Source organism: Rhinoderma darwinii, unplaced genomic scaffold, assembly GCF_050947455.1.
Source record: "Rhinoderma darwinii isolate aRhiDar2 unplaced genomic scaffold, aRhiDar2.hap1 Scaffold_138, whole genome shotgun sequence".
Taxonomy (NCBI): Eukaryota; Metazoa; Chordata; class Amphibia; order Anura; family Rhinodermatidae; genus Rhinoderma; species Rhinoderma darwinii.
Window position 1 is genome coordinate 2,175,001 of NW_027461966.1, and position 8,812 is coordinate 2,183,812.

Here is an 8,812-nt window from a genome sequence, read left to right on the forward strand (position 1 = left end):
CACGTTTCAGCGCTAAATGCCTTCATCAGGGGGTGGCGCTGATAGTTCACACACAGTATTTAAATGAACGCTAGCCAATGGTACTTAAAGATATCCAGGTGATATATATATATATGCCCATAAATCAAATCAGTGCACTCACTGTTTACTATTGGTGGCAATATGTGTTCGAGTACATGGCCGGACTCCAGAAACGGCAACAACGAGACACTGGGGCGGAAACACATCAGCGCGTCACCTGACGTGGTCACGTGTGTCAGCAACCCAGCGTGTCATGGGTGACGAATCGGAGGCCGGTCAATCACAACCAATCAGAATGCAACCAGTGATTGAAGGCAAGAAAAGCAATCAGAAGGATATTAACCCTGTACGGGCAGTCCAATAGCGATACACTTCATGTCTGCAAGTCTAAACCCAAAATACAGAGAGACAAGATAGTTATACAGATATATTGCACATGTATCATACAAATACATATAAATATATGGACACAAAGTGATGTGTGATGAAGAGTGTCAACGTGTAGGGAGTAATCAAGTGTGGAACATTATTATCAATTATAATGTGTGAAAAAAGACCAATATATACGTGCCAAAAGGAATAATCCAGTGCACACAACCTGAACATAGTAGGTAAGTGACAGGTAAGAAATGATATTAAACACAATAAAGTGTTGTTTATATAGAACATGTGTAAGTAAAAGAGTGAAAAGGTAATAAATGTATGGTGACAAAATAAAAGAAATAAAAAACGAAAAATAAAATAGTGTGAATAGGCGTGTGCGATGAAAAAAGAAGAAAAAAAACAACGTGTGTATTATGCATCAAAAAATAAAATGGACTACAAGTGCCATGCACAAAGCAGATTTTAGTTACATGTCGATATATCTAATACAACAAGCCTCTAAGGTGCAGAATATAATATGCAGTGATCTGCAGACAGAGCCCGCTTTTCTATTGTCTGTGAAGATCATCAGAAGTAGGAAATCATTGTTGAGGGTGAAGATCATGACAACCCGAAAATTGCACAGTTGACATAGTCAACACAGGCAGCGTAAACCATATATCTAATCTGTATACATAAATAAAGAAATGTAGATTAAAATCAAAATAAGAACATAAAATCAAAAATACCCGACTAAAATCTTTGGTAGCAGTCAGAGAAATGCAGCAACACCAATGTTCTCATTGAGACCCCTCGGTTGTGTTGTCTTAAGCCTCCATATCCACTTGCATTCTGATTGCAAAAGCCTCTTTTTACATCTCGTCCTCGCATATCAGTATTGATGTGATCTATTCCCTTCACTCTCACAAGTCTAGAGTTACACGCATGATGTAGGTGAAAATGTTGTGGAATCGTTTTCAGCTGTTCCATATACTCTACTGTTTTGGCATTTTCAATGTCTCTAACATGTTCTCTTACGCGAAAGCGCAATTCTCGGGTTCTCATGCCAATATACATTTTAGGGCAAGGGTAAGTTGCATGATAGATCACACCTGTAGTGCCACATGTAATTGGCCATGTGATCTTAACATTTTTCAACCCACTTGAGTCAACAAAACCTTGAGAGCGTTCAATATTAGGGCAACTAATACAGTCGCCGCAAGGGTTACAACCCCACTTAGGACCAATCTTTCCAAAACATTTACCCGGTTTTTCCACTGTTCGGTAACTGTGAACTATTGCGTCACGTAAAGAACGCGCTCTACATGGTGCAACAGCAAGATAATTTGGTAGTACTTTCTGTAGAATTGGATCATTGAGGAGCATCGGCCAAAATGTGTTTGAGGTGTCCCTCATTTCTGACCAAATGATACGTGTTCGTAAATCTTACCTTAGGAGAAATTCCTTATTTTTAGTTACAGTTTGTAATAGCTGTGCACGAGGGGGAGCTGTGCACGTGGTCGTCAATGGGCTTTATTAACATTGCGGCAGCTGCAGCCCTGTTGAGCAAGTCTCTTTCTTAACTCAGTCGTGCGGAATTTCAAATCTTTATGAGTTGAACAAATTTTCTTAACACGCAGTAATCGTCCAGTTGGTATAGCTTCGATGGTGTGGCGGGGATGTGAAGACGTGGCGTGAAGAAATGAGTTTGTTGATGTCTCTTTACGATGCAAATCTGTCTGGAGACAACCATTATGGTTCCTTTTAGTTAGTATGTCCAAAAAATCTATCTCAACGTGATTCCACTTGCATGTTAATTTAATGTTACGTGTATTATAGTTAAATACACTGATGAATTCCATTAATTCATCCGAAGTCCCCTGCCAGGTCATGAAGATGTCATCAATGAACGGGCCCAGAAAAGGAGCTGGTTCATTGATATCTCATGATCTGGCAGGAATAGGTCCCTCTCCCACAGCCCCAGGAACAGGTTGGCGTATGAGGGTGCACAGGCTGCCCCCATTGCCGTGCCCTGGAGTTGCAGGTAGAAGGACCCATTGAACGTGAAAAAATTGTGTTTGAGAACAATGTCCGATAGGGTGAGCAACAACTCTGAAAAGTCTTTCCTATATTGCTCATATGCAAAAAGGTGGCCACTGCATGCAACCCATCCGAATGCTGGATGCCGATATATAGTGACTCAATGTCACAAGTTACCAAAATATGTCTGTCATCTAAATGAATCTCTTCAATTTTCAACAACAAATCTGCAGAGTCGCACAGATACGAAGGTAGACATTCCACTAATGGTTTTAAATGGTGGTCGACCCATCCGCACACCTTCTGAGTTAACCCCCCGGTACACAATATAATTGGCCTACCTGGAAAGTCCTTATGAATTTTGGGTAGTAGAAAAGGCGTCTGTATCGTTGGCTCAGTCACAATCAGTGCCTCCATTAGGGACTTGGAGAGGACTCCGGCATCCATACCATCTTGTAGAATGTGGATCATCTTTGCTCTAAAGGATAATAAAGAATTGTATGTTAACCTTCTACAACAAGTGGAGTTTTTTTTTATTTAGTTTTTTTTTTAATTGATGTATTTTTTATTTTTCCAAACATAACAAACAAGCGAACAACAATTCAACAATATTTCCCATGGCAATAGCATCTCTGAACACTTATATCATTATTTTGCATATTATATAATCTACAATTTGTATAAATTACTTCAAATGATCCTAGTTGGAGCGAGGACAGAATTAGAGATTTTAGCCCAAAGACAAATTGAAAAAGTGTCAATATTCATAGGAAATGAAACACACTAAATAAACCATAAAGAAGGGGGAAGGGAAGTATAGAGGGGGAGGGGGAAGAGGATGGACACGTGTATCCCCATCGTTACCGCGATTCAATACAGATATTTAAGGAATCAGATCATGATTGGTGTCACGCCAGACAGCTGATGCTCCAGATACCAAGTTGTGGAGCCAAAGCATGCAATCAGTTTTTGTTTTATATGAAGTGGTAAGAGAGGTATAAAGTTCTCCCACAACTTAAAAAAGGCTTCAGTTTTGTGCTCTTTTCGATGGGAGGTTTCCACCCAATCCATTCAGAAAAGATAAGATATATTTTCTAGGGAAATACGATGTGTGGGGGGTGTATTATTTATCCAAACCTGGAGAATGGCCTTCCTAGCAGCCGCAGAGACATAGTATAACAGTTGTTTGTGATGTTTCGGGATAAAGAGCATGGAAGGTGGCAGTATCCCAAAGAGACCCCACTTTTGGGTTGAGGGGCATGGTATGGACAGGGTGTTCGACACAAAATATTGTATCTTTCGCCAAAAGTCAACAATAGTTGGGTATAACCAGAGACAATGTAATTGCGGTGCTCCACACTTTAAACACGAATGGTCAGAGGAGTTACCCATGAGAAAGCCCCTATAAGGGGACACGTCAGCCCTATGGGCTATTGTAAAAGACATCTCCCAGGACATGGCTGATGGGAGGTATTTGGCAGCCATAGTTACAGATGATAGGACATCGTAATGAGTTGCTTGATCTAAGTGGTCAACCCAGTAAGATACGCCTGATCTCGATTTAGTGTAGTCCAATGGCTGTCTTAAAACGTTATAATAGGTAGTGATTAGTCTTTTTCGGCATTGATGAAATGGAGTTAAGTGACAGAAGAAGTCATCCCAGTCTTGGTCTTGTAAGTGTCTAATGACCTTGTGAGCATAGCTACAGGCCTGCATGTAATAAAATGGGTGTTGGCCCAAAAAATCATATTGTATACGTAGTTCATTAAATGAGTATGGACGACGAGTGAGCATGTTAGTTATCTGATTAATACATGTCAACCCCTCCCCCCCAACCCATCCACGAAAAACCACATGGGGATTGGCATTTTGGAAGTCAAAGTTATGGACCCAAGGAAGAAGTAGGAAAAATCTAGGGTTTAAACCTAAGTGTTGTCTGACCTTGGTCCATGTTTCCAGGAGGACATGACTAGGGGGTTAGCCCGTTCATCAGGTGATAGAGCCGAGTAGGGAGTGTGTAAGAGGCATGTTAAGGAAATGGGTTTTGAAAATTGTTGGTCGAATGTAGAATCAGAAAAACAGGAGCTACCAGTTATCCAATCTCCAATCACTCGTAGTTGAGCTGCCATATTGTATAAGTGAATCTGTGGAAAATTAATCCCTCCATTTTCATGATGTTGCTGCCATATGCATAGGCTCACTCTTGGTCTCTTTTGCCTAACATCAACTGGTCTCAAGTATATAGGCAAGGATTGTAGTAAGTATAACAATTTAGGGAAGACAACCATTTTTAATAGATTAGCCCTACCTAAAAATGATAGAGTAAAGTGCCTCCAAGCCATGAGTTGGGATTCCAAATATGCAATAATGGGATTAAGGTTTCGTTGATATAAATTTGATCGTTGTCTCGTGATGCGTACCCCGAAATAGGGAATCTAATCAGAGTTCCATTTAAATGCATGCTTCGAAGACCAGAGTGGCCTGGAGGGACCCTTAAGAATTAGGGCTTCTGATTTTTGTAGATTGATCTTGAAACCTGACAGGGCACCATAAATTGGGATATCCTGGAGGATTGGTTGTAAAGTAGAGGCAGGGTTAGATATGAAGAACAAAATATAATCTGCAAATGCCGATAGTTTAATTTGAGAATCTCCAATTTGTATGCCTTGAAAACATGCTAGGGACTGCAGATGACGGAGAAGTGGATCTAGGGATAAATGAAACAGTAACGGTGAGAGAGGGCATCCCTGACGCGTACCCCTGAAAATTGAGATAGGAGGTGAGTTAAGCCCATTGATGGTAAGGGATGTGGTAGAGCAGGCCTGTGAGCGTGAAAGGAATGTTAGAAAGCAGTCCCCGCAGGCCCGGGACTGCAACACCGCTGTGAGAAATGGCCATGATAAAGAGTCAAACGCCTTTTCCGCGTCAAGTCCCAGCAGCATGGTCACTGGGGAGGAGGGGTCTAGTGCAGACACCGTGGCTGCTACAACCTGACGGATACGTTTAGTGGAATGTCTATTCCTTAAGAAACCCAGTTGGGTTGGGGCAATGATCAGTCCAAACATGGTTTGGAGGCAGTCGGCCAAAATCTTTGTTAGAAGCTTATAGTCTTGGTTTAAAAGGGAAATCGGACGATATGAGGAAAGGAGGGTTGGATCCCTGTCAGGTTTGGGAAGCAATATGGTCCTGAACGCATGAAAGTTAGGCAGGTCAATCTCCCCACTAAATATGGCTTGTAAGGTCCTCGTCAATGTCGGTACAATATCTGGCAAAAGTTAGCAGTATTCAGCCGGTAGGCCGTCAGGACCCGGCGTTTTATTATTGTGTAGCTTAGAGATTGCTAAAGCAACCTCCGCCTCCGTGATATCATTATTTAAAAAGTGGAGTTTTTTCAATTGGCGATTTGCTTCATAAATATACATCTGGCGTGGCCAAAATACCACATTTCTGCCTTTATCGGCAGGTTTTACTACCACATCATGCCATGATTTAATCCTCTCCAAGCTCTCTCTCTCTCTCTCTCTCTCTCTCTCTGAACTCGACAGATTGTCATTCTTAATTTTCCTTGGAATGTTTTGCTAATCTTCAGGGACTAATTTGACAAGAAGATCTACTGCGGGGCAAATAGACAACGGGGGGATTTTGTAGATTTGGTTCTAATACAGATATGAATCTTACCTTCTGATATTCCCCCTTCTTGGTGAAAGAGTTTCTCAAATATTCACAATGTTTCTCGATCCTCAACTGTGACAAATAAATCGCCTTCCTCTTTAAAATACCATTTCTTAAAGATCAAAGATTGTGCAAAAAATTGCAGATCTTTTACTGCTGAGAAAAGATCAAAACAGGAGGCGGGAGAAAAGGTCAAGACTTTGTCCAACAGTGTGATGTCACCTATAGATAATTGATGCATAGAAATGTTAATGACCTTCTTGTGATGTCTTGGATTTTGTTCCAATCCCTTATTCATTTTTCTCCTACTGTTGGACGACTGATTTTAGTTCCGTTTTCTTTTGTATCTTGGTAAGTCACGTGTAGACCTCACGCTACTACATAATGTCATATCATGGTGACCGCTCTGTGATGACAAAGATCACATAGAAGAGGAAAGACTCAGTGATTACCATTTTGTCTCCCATTCCATCAATATATTTTCTTCTGTTGAAAATCATTATTATCACATATCAATTTCTTTGTTTTTCTGCTCTCCATTTCTTTTTCCCACACGAGGCATTGTTGATCCAATTGTGTTTTAAATGTTTCTAAGTCCTCTTTGGACATCTCTGCTTTTAATTTTTGCTGGATCTTTTCCAGCTCGTTATCCCTGTTTTCTAATGATGTGTTATTGAGTCCAATAAGAAGCTCCATCACTTTAAATGAACACGCACTGCAGTTCTCCTCCGATTTAGATGGAAAATTCACATCTTCAGTTGGAAATGATGGGAAAACTTGTATGCGTAACCCCCTCGGTATAAGGTTCCGTTGGAGATAATTTGGTAGGAATGCTCGGTTCCACCAAACTTTCATTCTTTTATTTACAAGGCTTTTGAAGGAGTTCTGTGGCTCCCTAATATTTCTCTGACTGCCAACACCTGTGGCTGTGGAGTCATCTTTAACCAGCCATGACTGTTCTCTGGTTCTAAAATCCATAGTTGGGTTTCTGGCACTATCTGTAAAAACACAGAAAACAAACTGATAAATAATCCAAAAAGACAGCGAGGATCTGAAATCCCAAATGCAGGTGCACGGCCTTTATTACTAGTAAGGGGGGATCCTAGGGTGAAGTCCTGAGCACATCAATATATATATATATATATATGTATAGAAGATAGAAATTCGAGGCACTCACCGCTGTTTCTGTAACTTCCGACCATGTCATCAAGAAGTGACCAGGAAGCAGCATGAGCACAAAAAGCTATAACTGGGTTTTGGGGCAGCGGCGGATCATCGTTAGGAAGGCTCGGGCAGCCGACCAAGGCTCCCAGGGGGCCCATGGCTGCCAAGCCCATAACATTTATTGGCTGGGCTGCACGGGCACCCTCAAGCCCATTGGTGCCTAGAACTGGAGGGGGCCCCGATGCTAGCGACAGCCACATTCACTTGTATCTGCATCCTCAGGACGCAGATATGAATTAATGATATAGGCTTCAGGCCAAGTTAGGACTGCAGCCTATAAGGTGCTGGGAAGACTTCCTGGGCAGGCCGCCGTGATGACTTAACTGCATCACGCTGATATGAGCATGCGTTCTGCCTGGAGACAGTGCAGCGCACCGTCCGTCGCGGGAACGGGGCAAGGTAAGTACAATGTTTTTTTTGGAGGCAATATATGTGGCAATATACAGGGGGGTGATTGCTGTGTAGCACTACATACAAGGGGAGGGGGGATATGTGGCACTATATACAAGGGGAGAGGGGGCTGTGTGGCACTATATACAAGGGGAGGGGGGATGTGTGTGAAGCTATCTACAGGCGCTGTGTGTGTGATGCTATCTACAGGGGCTGTGTGTGTGGCGCTATCGACAGGGGCTGTGTGTGGCGCTTTCTACGGGGGCTGTGTGTGTGGTGCTTTACTTTACCTTCTGTGAGTCACTAGATTTATAGAGAATCTGTCTCCTCTCCTGACATGTTTTTTATAGGAAATCCTTGTCTTTCACAAAATATCTTTGTGCAGTCCAGGACTGATAGACAATTGCGTGTTACCATTCCCCTTGTCAGGAGGATGTGTCCCTGCACAGTGTGATACTGTCAGTATGTAGGGACGCAGCCCTTTGACAAGGGGAATCGTAACATCCATCTGTTAATGCTTGCACAAAAAGGTAGTGGCAGGGCGGCGGAGGAGTAGGGGGGCCCCATGTTTGGGTAACAGCCCAGGGCCTATGGCCTACTTAATCCGCCACTGTTTAGGGGGCCTCGTTCTGGAGATAGGCGCCGGTCACAGAGGTGGGACTCCCATCTATCTGACATTTATGACATATCCTGTGGAGATGTCATAAATGTCCTTCATGGGAAAACCCATTGAAGGGGATAGACAAATCTTACCTGTCCATACAGAAGTGACATTAATACATTGGGAGGAGCTTTCAGTTGCCGGTTAGTTGTCCGTTCTACGATGGTTGGAAACCGAACAGTTTCTATGGCGATGACGTAACATGGGAGCCCTGCATGTTGTCTAGTGGGAGCGGAGTCTGTTTAGAAAGAGAGAAATCCAATATTTATTATAATATTACAGGAAAAGGTATAGTAGGGGATAATGTTTTATCCATAGCACCTTAAAAATCCTGATTAGAGAGCGGACCCTGTCCCATATATACATATAGCTGAACAGTACTTTATATACAGTATATATGAGGACAGTAAAGAGGGAGTACAGTATATACAGTGAGGACAC

At 42.2% G+C, this 8,812-nt stretch overlaps 1 long non-coding RNA gene across 1 annotated transcript; it reads right to left on the reverse strand.

Annotated features, from left to right (window-relative positions):
* Window positions 1-1,728: 1,728 nt before the first annotated feature.
* LOC142699157 (uncharacterized) lies at window positions 1,729-8,603 on the reverse strand. The gene is made up of 4 exons (XR_012866045.1): window positions 8,464-8,603; window positions 6,103-7,094; window positions 2,766-2,902; window positions 1,729-2,123 (listed from the first exon to the last, which is right to left on the reverse strand). It is a non-coding gene; the product is annotated as an uncharacterized LOC142699157 (long non-coding RNA).
* Window positions 8,604-8,812: the final 209 nt, after the last annotated feature.